This window comes from Felis catus, chromosome D3, assembly GCF_018350175.1.
Source record: "Felis catus isolate Fca126 chromosome D3, F.catus_Fca126_mat1.0, whole genome shotgun sequence".
Taxonomy (NCBI): Eukaryota; Metazoa; Chordata; class Mammalia; order Carnivora; family Felidae; genus Felis; species Felis catus.
The window spans coordinates 47,790,059-47,804,005 of record NC_058379.1 but is presented as its reverse complement, the minus strand read 5'-3'; the positions used below and the strand labels follow the sequence as shown (position 1 = coordinate 47,804,005).

Here is a 13,947-nt window from a genome sequence, read left to right as displayed (position 1 = left end):
TTTGCCTTTCTCTTTCTCCCTTCCCTACACCCTACCATAGCGATCTTTCCAGAGCACAAATCTGTTCCTATTAGTTCTCTGCTTAAAGCCTTCAGGGACTCTCTGTTCCAGTTCCCCCCATGCCTCCCAACATAGCCTTCGCACTTCCCAGCCTAGATGTTCCAGACTGTTTGTAGATCTCTCCTCGTCCACATTTCCATCCTTTGTATATTGTGTGCCCTCTATTTGGAATGACGGCCCTTCCACATTATTCGTCAAGGAAACTTTAGCCATCCTTTAAAGTCAGGTTCTTTTTTAGGAAAAACATCCCTGCTTCCCCATCTCCAAATGGTATTAATCGTCCTATTCTCTATGCTACCTCAGAGTCTAGACCATGTCGTCTTTGCACTCATGATACCATAATGAAACCATTTATTTACATGCCTGTTTCCTCCAATAAACTATGAAATCCTCGAGGGAAAGGATTTTTATTTCCTTGTGACTTTATACAGTGTCTGGCATATAAACTCTCTATAAAATGTTTGTTGAATTCTAAGAAGTGGGTGGTCATCAGAGCTGAAAGTCACAGATGAGCCAAGGAGGGAGAAGGCTGAGAAAAACTGATGATTCTGAAAAGATAGGGGTCATTGATAACCTCCCAAGCACAGAGTCCTAGAGAGGTAGTCAAGGGCATGAAATAGAAATGGATCATCAGGATCCTGAAACAGAGGCTTAAGAACATGCACATCTGAATTTTGAAATGTTAAATTACTTTTAAACTATCCTTTTTATCTATAATTGACTATTAGAAGTCTTCTTTGAAAGATATATGTTGTAGTCTATAATCTAGGAGTATCTAGGAGTATAAATTTCAGAAGCTTATTCGTAACAAGTAATGATTGCTTCTTTCTTCCTTTCTTTTTTTTATTGGTTGTAACACTACAGACTCCATTTCAAAGTGTGCCCCTGTTTCTACTGTGCCGAGGTTGCTCACCACTTCAGGTTGCTGAAGAATATAAATAATTTTAACCCTTTGCAGAAACACGGGGCCTATGCTTATGGCCATGCAGACTGGCCCTGCACAAAGGTTGCTCAGAAGGTGAGTGCTGGCTCAAATCCAGCCAGCGCTCTACTCCCCAAGGAAGGGGCTGGGGCAAGGGGCCATGTCCACCAAAGAGAACCTCTCTGTCCAATTCATACCAAGCCACTGTTTGGGCTAACTGTCCTGCAGAAATCCCTCCATCGTCATTTTATTTTATTTGCCTTTCCCTTGACCTGTCCCTGCTCTGTTAGGTTTTTATTAAAGGGAAGCAACCAGAATTACAGCAATATTTCAGCAGTAGATGCCCAATGGCTTTATATAAGAATGTGCTGAGATTTTCTAGTGTTTTGTTGACTTCTTGGTGGGAGCCACACAAAACATACTTGTGTCTCATCAGCCACGTTTCAAGTGCTCATAGCTACATGTAGCTATTGGCTACCATATTGTGCAGCATAGAAAACATTTCCATGATTGCAGAAAGTTCCACTGAGCAGAGCTATTCTAGAGGGACGAGACCAACAATAATAAACAAACACGTGAACAAGGTAATTTCAGAGAGCGGTGAGTAGACTGAAGGAGACAGAATAGATGGGATGGAGTGCAGAGTGATTGCAAGAGGATGCTGAATGCTGGAATGCAGCAGCCAGGCAAAGCTCTGGGGGCTGATCCTCTCAGGCAGAGAGCACAGTAAGTGCAAAGGCCCTGAGGTGAGAAGGAGTTTGGGATGTTTGAGAAATGGAAAGGTCAGTGTAGTGTGGGCTCAGTGAGGCAGGAGAGGTGAATGGAAAGACAGCAAATCAGAGAGGTGCAGGGGCCATATCCTGCAGGGCCATATATACTATGGTAAGGGGCCTAGATTTTGGTCTAATTGCACTGGAAAAGCACTGGAGAATTTTAAACAAGGAGTGACATGACCCGATTTGTATTTTTAAAAGACTGTTCTGGCTACTTGAAGCAGATCTTACAGAGGTGAAGTTTCAGGACTGGAGAGATAAGGGGATAAATATAAAAATGTTATGATAAAGGAATCTATGCATATATTTTAAATGGTGCATTTGTTAGTGCCATATTTATATGTTATCCTTAAATCATTTCTAAAAACTAAAACTTTGTGTGGACCTGTCAAAAAAGATGAACACAAATTCTATCTAAGAAAGAATAGCAGGGCTAAAGCTGATGTGGGGCTTAGAGTTCTGTCTTATGGGAGATCCTTTTTCTATGCCCTCTATAGGCGATGGTGGAGTACCAACAGGTGGTCAGATGCCAAGTGGAGAAATGATGGTACATGGGGCACTCAGCCCAGGCAGAGGACTGAGACCATTCTGGAGGAGCCCAAGAAAGCTCTAAACATGACATGGGCAAAACAACCGGGGGCAAATCATAAAGCAGCACAAAAAGAGAGAAGCAAAGTCGTAAGTGTGTAAAAAAATGTTAGCAAGGGAAAATGGGTCCCCACATAAGTTTCTGATATGAGGAAGAGCAGATGATTCTACAACAATAAGGGAACACTGGCAGTGGTCTCTGCTAAGACTGTGTTGTATATAGGGCACTTTGGTGGCCCAGTCACTGGAGCATCTGACTCTTGATTTCGGCTCAAGTCATGATCCCAGGGTTGGGGGATTGAGCTCCAGGCTCCTTGCTGAGCATGGCGTCTGCTTAGGATTCTCTCTTTCTCTCTCTCCCTCTGCCTCTCCCACACTCGGGTTTGCTCTCTCTAAAAAAATAAAAATAAAAAAAGCTATGTTGTATACATCTTTAAAAAATATAATTGAAGATGATTCTTCTGTTAACTAACTCTGTGACTTGGAACAAATCCCTCGGCATCTGAGATGTGGTTTCTGGATCAGTAAATAAGAGGCTTAAGGTTAGTTCTCATGCCTCTTAGATCTCTCTCAGGTATAAAATGCAGATGGTTTCTTGAAATTCCAGAAAGTTCCTTTTGGAAAAATAATACAGAAAGCAAGAAAAGATGAAAACAAGAAATTTTTGTGACAGAACGTTGTGCTAATAGCTTTAATTAAATCAAAGGCAATAAACATTTATTTGGAAACAGTAGCTGGAGATGAAATATTTGTGTAGCTAAAGAGATACTACACCATTACATGTATGGAGAAACAATATAAATGCAAGAAAGAAAAGATTGGAATAACCCATTTAACTGGAAACACTGCAGGTTATGAGGCTGGCCATACATTCACCGTGTATACTGATCTAAGAAGAATTTAACTTTGGAAAGGCTCATGATTGAGGGTTTCAAGGACAGAAGAAAGGGGCAACAGAGCAGAAATGAAAGGCTGTGTGGTATTTGCCTCTTACAAACTATGCACTTACATACCACCAGCCTATGTGATATCTTTGTTCACCTTCTTCTGAGACGATACAACCCTATGCTGGGGTATCAGTAGTAACATACAGAGCATGGCCTGGATTTCAGTCCCCACTCATCTCTTTGTGAACAACCCACAACACCCATGACTTTCCTTAGCAGTGTGCCTGAAATACATTTCCCCATTTCTGTCTGGCAAAACCCCACTCATCCTTCAAGAGTCAGGGCTGAATGCCAGTTGTTCTGTGAAGAAGAGACCTCTCAGGCAGGATCCATCTCTCCAACTGTTGTGCTCTCAAGTATTTTGGTTATCCTCTTAAGATTGTGCTTATCATGTTTACTTACAGTTGTTTTTTTTTTTTTTAACAAGTTTTCTTTCTTTGCTGGATCTTGAACCTCTGAGGGCAGAATTCTAGTTTATTCTTTTTGTTCTCTTTAGCACCTCATGCAGTTCTAACCAGAGAATACATATGTAATAAATGTGTGTTGAATTAGTGATGCATGGTTAAGAATTATAGTTGATATAAAGAAAACTAGGGAGAAAAAAGATGAAATGGAGAAACAGTCTTCAGTCAAGATGGAGGTGTGAATATGAGGTCCAATAGAAGACTCAGAGAAAGAGCTTTAAAGTAGTTGGGTAGAAAGATGAAGAAGGCTACAAGAAAGAGAATGTGAAGACAGAAAGACGGCAAACACAGACAGCCAGCAACTTAAGAGAGAAAGATGTTCAGAACACAAACAAAGACGGGGCTAGAGGGAGGAGCTCAAGAAAACTCCAGGAAAACAAGCAAAAGGGGGTCATTATCTCCACCACAAGGTTGGAGAAATGTGGAAAGAAGAAAGAAATAAGGCCCAAGAAAAATGCAAGTGATGATATAAAGAAAAGAATCTAGATTATGGGGATTAGAATTAGAGGGTGGATTTTTGTTGGCACCGACCATAAATAATTACAAAATACAGGCAGGAGGAGAAGAAGATTAGTTTTCAAAATAATTAGACCCACAAGTGTAGACGTACCATTGTGAGACCTTACAGGAGGAAGAAAATGGAATTGCTCTTGGAAAACCCATGTTCCAGAAAAGGAAAATGCCAGGCATTGACTTTACAGTGGGAGACAGGTCCAGCACCGGATGCTTTGTAAGTTTATTTCTTCAGACTAAAAGTGTTAATCTAGGCCTTTTCATGTCTGAGGGGGAAAAAAGCATATAAACCTGCTCTTTTAGTTCTTCACACACCTGACTAGAAAATGGACTATAATAGATGGTAAGTGGGTGGTGAGAAAGGAGTAGCTGTTAATATCCAGGCACAGACTATTATTTTAGATGGTTTGTACTAAAAAGGGAATCCATTTGGTGAGCAGATTTGAAAAGAAAAACAAAATTACCTGAAAGAGAACACTAAAGCTCTTTATTAGGATGGCATGACCATTGGTCATTTTTGGTCCCCCAGCATCTGGTTCCCTTTTCTTTTGGAGAAATACCACCTTGGGTGACTTCAGAGGGAGGTAGGAACCCACCTCCACCTGCCAAAAGGTGGGCAGATGATCCTTGCCTCTCAGCTCTGGCAGGGGGTATGGGCACATGAGCTCGGCTCAGTCAAAGGATGCCCCACTCCGAATGTGGGGTCTTCAGAGAAAGATGTAAAAGGCCAGAATGGCTAGAGATCATGCATAGTGGCAGCACTGAAATCCAAAGTCTAGCAGTGCCCAACTATCCCACAACATGATGTCCTGGCCAATGTCCCTGAGGCAGACAGAACCTTGACTAAGCTTTGACAGATTTTAGCTTTTCTTGGTGTTTGTGCCTTCCCTGAACACCCTTGTTCAGCCTTCCTTGGTTCTCTGAACCACCTGTCACCATTTTAATATTTTCTCTTTAATTTTGCCTAAATCAGTTACCAAAAAACCCTCCTATAGACTGCATGTTTGTTTTCCCCCAAATTCATTTGTTAAATCCTAATGCCCAAAGTGATGGTATTTGGAGGTGGGATCCTTGGAGGTGATTAAGTCATAACAGTGGATCCCTCACGGATGGGATTAGTTCTTAAAAGCCCTAGAGAGGTCTCTAGCCCCTTTTCCCATGTGAGGACATAGTGAGAAGGCAGCCGTCTATGAACCAGGAAGGAAACCCTTACCAGACACTAAATCAGCTGGTGCCTTGATCTTGAACTTCCAGCCTCCAGAACTGTGAGAAGTAAATTTCTGTTGTTTATAAGTTCCCCAGTCTATGGTATTCTGTTATAAAAGCCTGAAAAGACAAAGACAAAACTCAAATATACACCAACTTATTAGCAGCGGCGATCAAAGAAGTTTTAGAGAAGTGGGAAGTTCTCATTTGATTCAATAAATATTTTTTGAGCAAATATGGTTCAGGCATTATGCTAGGTCCTGAAGATCTAGTTAACTACTTCATTAGAACATTATCACTACTTACACAGGTTAATGAGTCTGATTGTAAACCATATTTATAATACTCTGTATACAGTAGTTGCCCCATTACCCATGGGGAATATATATATTCCAAGACTCCCAGTGGATGCCTGAAAACTTAGATATTACCAAACACAATATACTATGTTTTTCCCTATACATGCCTATCTATGCTTAGAAGTTAAATTTAGAAGTTAAATTAAGCACAGTATGAGATTAACAACAACTAAAAATAGAATGATTGCAATAATATACTATAATAGAAGCTATGTGAACGTGGTCTCTTTCTCAAAATAATTTATTGTACTGGACTTACCCTTTCTCTTCTTGCCATGATATGAGATGATAAAACACCTGTGTAATGAGACAAAGTGAGGTGAATGGCATAGTCATTGTGATATAGCATTAGGTGACTATTGATTTTCTGCCTCTGGACCTTTGTTGACCGGGGGGGGGGGGGGGGGGTAACTGAAACTACTCAAAGCGAAACCATGGATAAGGGGGATTACTGTATAAGTTATCTATTTTTGTGTAACAAATTACCCCTACACTAAGAGATATAAATAACAAACAGTTATTATCTCACAGTTTCTGTGGGTCAGGATTCTGGGAGCAACTTAGCTGGGTCTTCTGGCTACGGGTGTCTCACAAGGTTGCAATGAAGGTGTCAGCCAGGGCTATGGGGGTGTGACGAGATCTCATTTGAAGGCTTGCTTGGATGAGGGGCCATTTCCAAGTTCATTTATGTGGTTGTTGGTGGGGTTCAGTTTCTTGTGAGCTATTGGACAGAGGGACCCAGTTTCATGCTGTTGGTTGGAGGCCTCCCTCATTTCCTTGTTACGTGAGCCTCTACATAGCACATCTCACAATATAGCAGGTGGAGTCTCTTAGAGTGAGCAAGCAAGAAAAGCCAGAGAGAGAGAGAGCGAGGGAGAGAGAGAGAGAGGAACTTCTGTTACCTCAACGCAGAAGTAGCATCCCATCATTTTTGTTATATTCTATTTGTCTGAGGCAGCTGATTACGTGCAGCCCACACTCTGGGGTCGGGATGACACAACAACATGAATGCCGGAAGGCAGGATTTTTGGGAGCCATCTTGGAAGCTGCCTACCACAGCATGATAAACACACACGATCTCTGTGCGAACGTACGTTAGGCACGTGGAGGCTGATGGTGGGGAGCCAGGTGAGGGTAGAAAGCAGGAAAAAGGTGGGAAAGAGTCAAGAAATTCAGGGAAAAGTAAAACATTAATGGAATCTATGCAAAACAGGCTATTGAAAATATTTCTTAAGAATAAACAGAGAAGGATATGGGATATTTGAACCTTTTAGGTCAACAAGTTGCATCCTGTTAGAGCTTCTGGCAGGGTTTACACTGCAAGAGAATGCAATTTACAGGGTTTACACTGCAATTTACAATGCGAGTAGTATGCACTAATAGGTGACACAACACTCAACCTGTAATAAATAGGAGGAAGGAGAAAAGTACTTACTATAGTCACCAGAAGGGGGACAGGTAGAATTTCTAGGAAATACCCAGAAAAAAGCATTCCACAAAATAGGGCATAATTTAGTGTAAAACCATAAAGGCATAGGGTTTAACATCCAAATGCATGAGCTGGGGATGTGATTGGGGAAACTGGCCAATTTGAAGGTAAAAATCATTAAAGAAGAATGGTAAGATAGATGATGTGGGCGTGTTTCTGTACCAGCAATATAAATCCATTTGGAAAACTATGCAGTGAATTGAAAGCCAGTCCGTATATCTAGTCAATAAGAAAAAGGAAATAATCTCACAGAACTCTGTTCATATGCAGTTGATGCGTCAGAAAAGGTAGATTGCGACTTCCAACTATAATGAATATTTGTAGACAGTGAGAGTACAGAGTCAATCGAAAATAAATGCAGAAGCCTGCTGGTAGGAATGAAGGAAAAAAGGGGGGAAATTAGGGAAGGAGGCCCCTGTGAAATCCTAAGGGTATGTTTGGGGGAAAGAATCATGCAAGACAAAATTAAGAAGAGAGGCTGGAGGAATGCAAGGAGAAAATAAAAACTTGGGAAATACAGGGGGCTGGGTCCCTATGGACCTGATTCTGCCTCATCAAACGTTTTTAATTCCATTTTTTATACATAAGTTATAACTGGCAACCTCTGTTGAGACTGTTTTTTTATTGCCTTATGGAAAAGCAAGGCCAACATGATTAAAAGGCAATGTATTCTCTTCCCAGGGAAGGGGAGCTGGGAATGATGAAGCCAAGGCTTTTCTTCAGAGTGACATTTTTATGTTACAATTTTAATAAAAAATAAAGAAGAAGAGTGTGAAGATTAGGGAAAACATTGTAGTTTTCATCTCCCTCACTTTGAATGATAGTGGGAGGGGTCAGTGCCCTTTAAGAGGAAGAGAAACATGAACCCTTAGAAAGGGGCAGGATATGAGAACAACAAAACAGCAACACAGAAATGATCACGTGGGACATAAAGAGGAGGGATGTGAATACCCCAAACAGATAATACTAGACAGATATCCTAAGAGAGTGCCATTCAAATAATGTAAAGTTTGGAGGTTATGGGAATCATGATATGAAATAGAATCTGATACACTTTGCAAATATATGAAGCTTCTAGGGTTTGCACTGGCCTGATAATACCAGTCAAAAAAGAACAAATGTGGGCTTGCAAGCCTATTGACCAAAGAAAGAAGAGATCCTTTTCTGAAGTGGGGACAAGCTCAAATACCATATGATTTCACTCATATGTGGAATTTAAGAAATAAAATAAATGAACAAAGGGGGAAAAAAAAAGAGACAAACCATGAAACAGACTCTTAACTATAGAGAACAAACTGATGTTACCAGAGGGGTGGGAGTGGGGAAATGGGAAAAATATGGGATGTGGATTAAAGAGCATAGTTCTCATGATGAGCACTGAGTAATGTAATGTACGGAACTGTTGAATTGCTATATTGTACACCTGAAACTAATATAAACTGTATGTTAACTATACTGGAATTAAAATTAAAGTTAATAAATAGAAGATTTGGTGATTAAAAAAAAATACAGAGGGTACAAGCCATGAATAAGGGCCAAAGGACTATACATAAAAAAGATGAAAAACTCTGATAGGAATTGTGTGATTAGAATCTTCCCTTTAAAACAATATTGACTCCCACCTCTTGAGCCTATGGGAGTCCCAGTGTTGAGGGTCAAATCACATCAGTGGCATGTGTTCACATGGTGTCAAAGGTGAGACTAAGAGTGATCACTCTTTCTCTGTTTCATATCGGTATCCACTTAGTTCTCCATCTGTGTTTTGGCCAACTTGATAAATTTCTTTGGCAATTACCAAATAGGGAGTTATGACCATGAACACTGAGAACTTCACATGGTCTTACCAGCAAAAATAGGAAAAAAGAAGGTCAGAAAAAACTTCGATTCAAAAAAGTACCTCCTCTTGAATTTGGGGATTTTATTATATTTATAAGCAAGGAGCTGTCAAAATTGCAAATAGTAATATTGGTACTGTGGGCAGACAAGAATGGGATGTCTGTGCAGAGATAAAGCTTAGTTGACGTGGCATTCTCTCACTGGAGTTCTCTATTAATTGATACCTCATATGTCTTAATTATAGTGGTAATGAAGGTTCATAAATATTAATTCAAAGGTACCAAAAATTTGTGAAGTACCTTCTGAATCATCAAAGACAGGTTAGGTGCTGTTCAGTAAAACTTCATAGATAAATGAATTTACTGTGTTCTAATTCTTTGAAAAGTCTTAATCCATATAATACAGGTCATTCATTTTCAGTCTGTTTATTCTATTTAACTCTGAACAATTGCCAAACATATGTAAGAAAAATCCCTATTCCTAAAAATCCTGGTATTTTTATACCATGCCTCTAATGTACAATGTATTTATCTCACTGTAACATAAAAAGTCTATAATGTGAACATCTCTCCCTTTCTTAAACCCCAGCTTTGTAAGAACCTTTGCTGTATTTTCATAGAAGGCTAAAGAAAAAAGTCCTCAAAATTTATTTGAGATCAAATTACAGTATTTGACTTCCTTGAAAATAAGATGCTAGAAAGCCACGATATAGATCATTTATTTTAATGAAGAGGAATATTGTTCATTTATTCTATCACCACTATATCACAACAAAAATGTCTATATAACTAAAAAAATTAACTTCCAAATAGCTTATGCTCACAGATGGTTACATGTTTCCTTTGCTATGTATAGCTTCTAACTTTTAAATTTGAATTTTATCATTTTTGTTAAATGAGTGATTTCCACTCATCATTTTTGGGTTTCTTATCTCCAGATTTTAATGACCAATATTTTGGTATTTGCATGCTGTAAGGCTAAACCATATATTCTGGTCTTTTAATAATTATGTTAAACTATGCTAACCAAAGGAACCTACTTGTCTTCATTTGTATAAGAACTGAAATATAAAAATTTGAGGTATAAATGACATGATCTATTTTAAGTGTATAAAATTAATTCATTTGTGTGCAATATCTAAAACTTTAAAATATTTATTTATAGGCGTCATTATGTAGATACAACATAACATGAAAAATTTTGATTATAATTTTTTCAAAATGGGAGAAACATAATTTGCCATTTTGGGAAATGTGATTATTCCCTCTTTATTTCATTATCTATAAGTTTTATAGTTCTTATTAGTGTGATTAATTTTAGTTCGTGCCAATAAGTTCAACAAAGACCTAATATTAGCAACACTTCACGAAATGGATTCAATTTCTATCAACTGCCTTTTTCCTTTATGGTCTCTTTTAATGATACAGGCTCATTTTTGTTAGCCAATAACTTACTGATACCCTTACATTCTTTAGAATTTTCAGATGAATACTACCTGGTTTTTCTAATATGCTCCAATCTATTTTCTGGAGATGATGCCTCACTTTTTAAAAATACCTTCAAAAGTACCTTTTGTTATTTGCAAATATCATTCTAGTATAGGATCTCTTTTTTCTTTTACAACTTCTATAGTAAAGAAAGGATATCCCTCCTTTTTTATTATTTCAGTGGATCAGCAAGGACATTTGGGGTGGTTATGAAAGCCTCAGAAAGAAAAGATGACTATGACAAACTCTGAACTTTAAATGTTACTATACATGATGTAATTAAATTTTTAAAATTTCACAGAATGACATATAAGTCATGACACAAATGTTGTAAGTTATGTAAGTTATATAAGTACAACATAAATGATGTATACTGTATACTGTGCATTTTTAAAAACATTTCTTTCTTGATATATTTCACCACAAAATTGAAAAGTGCTTATGCACATATATCAGAAATTTTAAAAAGGAAGTTAATGACTCATTTTATTAAGGGGAAATATGTCAAGTTAATAAGATTTAGTGAAAAAAAGAAAACAGACTGAAAACACAATTTATTATTCATAATGGCAAAATACACTTGCTATATTTGTGTATTTAGTACAGACTTTCCCATGTGAAGTTCTTAAATGATTTTGCAGTCAAATATTACTACCCATTTTGTAGATTAAGAAAAGTGATGGGGGATGGGTATGGGATTAGGGGGTGGGTATCAGGTAATTTATGGAGGATTACACAGTGGACAAGTAAAGGCACTGGGAACAAATAATAGTTTCTGTGTGCTACAAACATTGCCTTCTCATATGCATCACTGACATTTTGCACAAAGTCGATAAACATCTGTCAACAAATGTTAAATTAAACGCCTCTTTTACGTTGTTCTAACTTTAATATGTTAATGTGCTAGTATATATGTATGTGTGTGTATACAACACATTTTATATATAAAAACACACATTTATATTTTACACACACACGACTCAGATGGCTTTGATGGAACTTTGCCCCCTCACAGGACTTTAAAAGGTCTTTATAAATGATCCTACTTAAATGAACGCTTTTGGGAGGTAATATGGCTATTACTCAGGCAGATACTACACTTAGATTTGAAGTAAACTTGTAATACCTTTAAAATATCTGGAACCAGTCTCTAATCTGAAAATGTTGCATAAAATTGTTACATAGTATAGATAAGTTAAAGAAAGTAAAGCATATGTTAAAGATATTTTTTAAAAAACCATGATTTGAGTGTTTTCTTTGTAATTGGTTTAGACTGCAGGTTGCAACTTTAACACCATGACTTAAAACTTATCAAAGAGATTTATGTTTTGCAATTGACATTTTAAATTGAAGATTTACTTGAACTGGTACCTAATATGTTTTGTGTAATTAATTCCTTTGAGGTCAGTTTTTGTAGACACAGAATTACTTTAACATTAATCCCTCCTTTAGCAATACCTTTATTGTTGGAATTTGCAGCTGAAAAAAAAAGTTAATCTTTTTCAAATGAGGTTTTCAGTTCCAGGTATTTCGTTTGTTTCACCGATGATATAAGATTTTCTTAAAAATGCAAAATATCTTAAAAGTGGATGCTGGGGAGTCAGTGTAAGAAAAAAGGTGGAGATTAAACAAATCAGGCATTAATAAGACATGGAAAGTTTAATTACATAGATGCTTAAGTTCTTAATGAAGGGACTGAGTAATGGAAGGTTTGTCTCATTTTAAACTTTATACTATTATTCAGGTTATCTGTACACAATATTTAAAACTCATAAGCCTTATGTATTTGTCTTTTCTATTTCTTTATGAAATGTTGCATAGATTATTTGGTGGATAACATAATTTGATGGATGATGGTGTTCAATAAACTGTTGTTGCATGAATGACATTTTGATTGTAGCTTAATTTCTAGTTTTGATTAAAGAATGGGAACAATATATCTAAAAGTTGGGACATAAGTAACTGAGCGTATAGCAGTTCACTATCCCCCAAATAAATTTTATTAAGCAGGAAAACATTTACTAATTAGGCATGTTTACATATTCCCAGCTGTTAATTATGTTCTCTTGTGTTGGCAAATGAAAGAGGAAACACAATTTTCCTTCTTTAGCATCTGTGTTGCCTTAATCATATATATTGGATAGTTCGTATATTTTCGATGTCTATTTATTCGTGAAGTATGGAAAATAATTCTGAGTGTACTCAGGATTGACTGCTTAATGAAAGCCAAGCGCTCACCAATTCCATGTAACTGATTAATTCACATGGAATATAATGGTAAGGAATGCTGAGATCAGTGGTTTTGTCCACCAGGTCCAGTAATACTTGGCCCTCCAAAAGGTGAGATAGTTGTGTTTGTCTGAGTCATGAGACTCATTAAGACTTGTCCTGTCTTTAATAAAATCTTTCTACATGTTCCTTTATGTGTCATTACTTCATCATAACAATGGCACTCAAGTATTTACAAAGTTGATGTTTTTTACTCAGTCTTCAGATGGTGGCCTGGGATCATGAATAGATTTTGGACTTGATGTTTAGAGAAATAATTAGTGTTTTTCTTTCTCCCAAGCCATTTGCTGTTGAACTTAAAATAGTTAATGAAATCTTGCAAATAAATTTTTCCTGTATCGGTTAATATGTGAAATTATGTAAAAAGTTAGTTTTGTCTCTTGGATGGTTGACACTTTAACTCCCCTTGGAAATAGTATGTATTATTATCCCAAAGTGGAATCTGAGATCCTTGAGACAGATCTACATTCTCTGATCTATAGGTTTTACTCATTTCTTATAGAGGAGGGCAAGAGAAATATCAACACTGGGAAGTGAAAGAACAATACAGACTGAAAAAGACAAAGAAGTACATTGAGGAAGAACAAAAAAATATCAACCCACATAGAAGACAACTTGAACAAATTAGGCTCTGCTTTAGTAACATGTTAACAGGTTTTCACATTCTAGTAAAAACAGGTTGAGATGCTATCAATATTTTGGATAGTATCACTCATAACTTGGGACCACACATACCTGGCACCATAGCATCCTGCACACATATGGCTCCCACATGAAAGGAAAGCATTGTAAAAGCTTAAGAGTCTTCAACAGTTTTCCTTTCTGAAGGGTTTCTGTGAAGTGGAATGGTTATAAAGTTATGTATGAAATCTAGAATCTTGAATGTTCAAATGTAGATCCTGCAATTCAAGCTGTATGCTTTACTATTTCACAGCCACGTAAAATTATATTTATTTGACTGCAACTATGATTTTATTTTAGAAATTCCTGTAGATGGACTGAAAACTCATTTAA

At 37.3% G+C, this 13,947-nt stretch overlaps 1 long non-coding RNA gene across 1 annotated transcript in view; it reads right to left on the bottom strand.

The window, feature by feature from the left end:
• Positions 1 to 3,020: 3,020 nt before the first annotated feature.
• Positions 3,021 to 13,947, bottom strand: part of LOC109493366 — an 11,976-nt gene continuing 1,049 nt past the window's right edge. The window contains exons 1-3 of the long non-coding RNA XR_002147581.3: positions 13,669 to 13,947; positions 6,092 to 6,129; positions 3,021 to 5,593 (exon numbers count right to left, since the gene is read on the bottom strand). The exon at positions 13,669 to 13,947 is cut by the window's right edge and continues 1,049 nt beyond it. This is a non-coding gene — a long non-coding RNA (uncharacterized LOC109493366). The remainder of the gene's footprint in view (positions 5,594 to 6,091; positions 6,130 to 13,668) is intronic.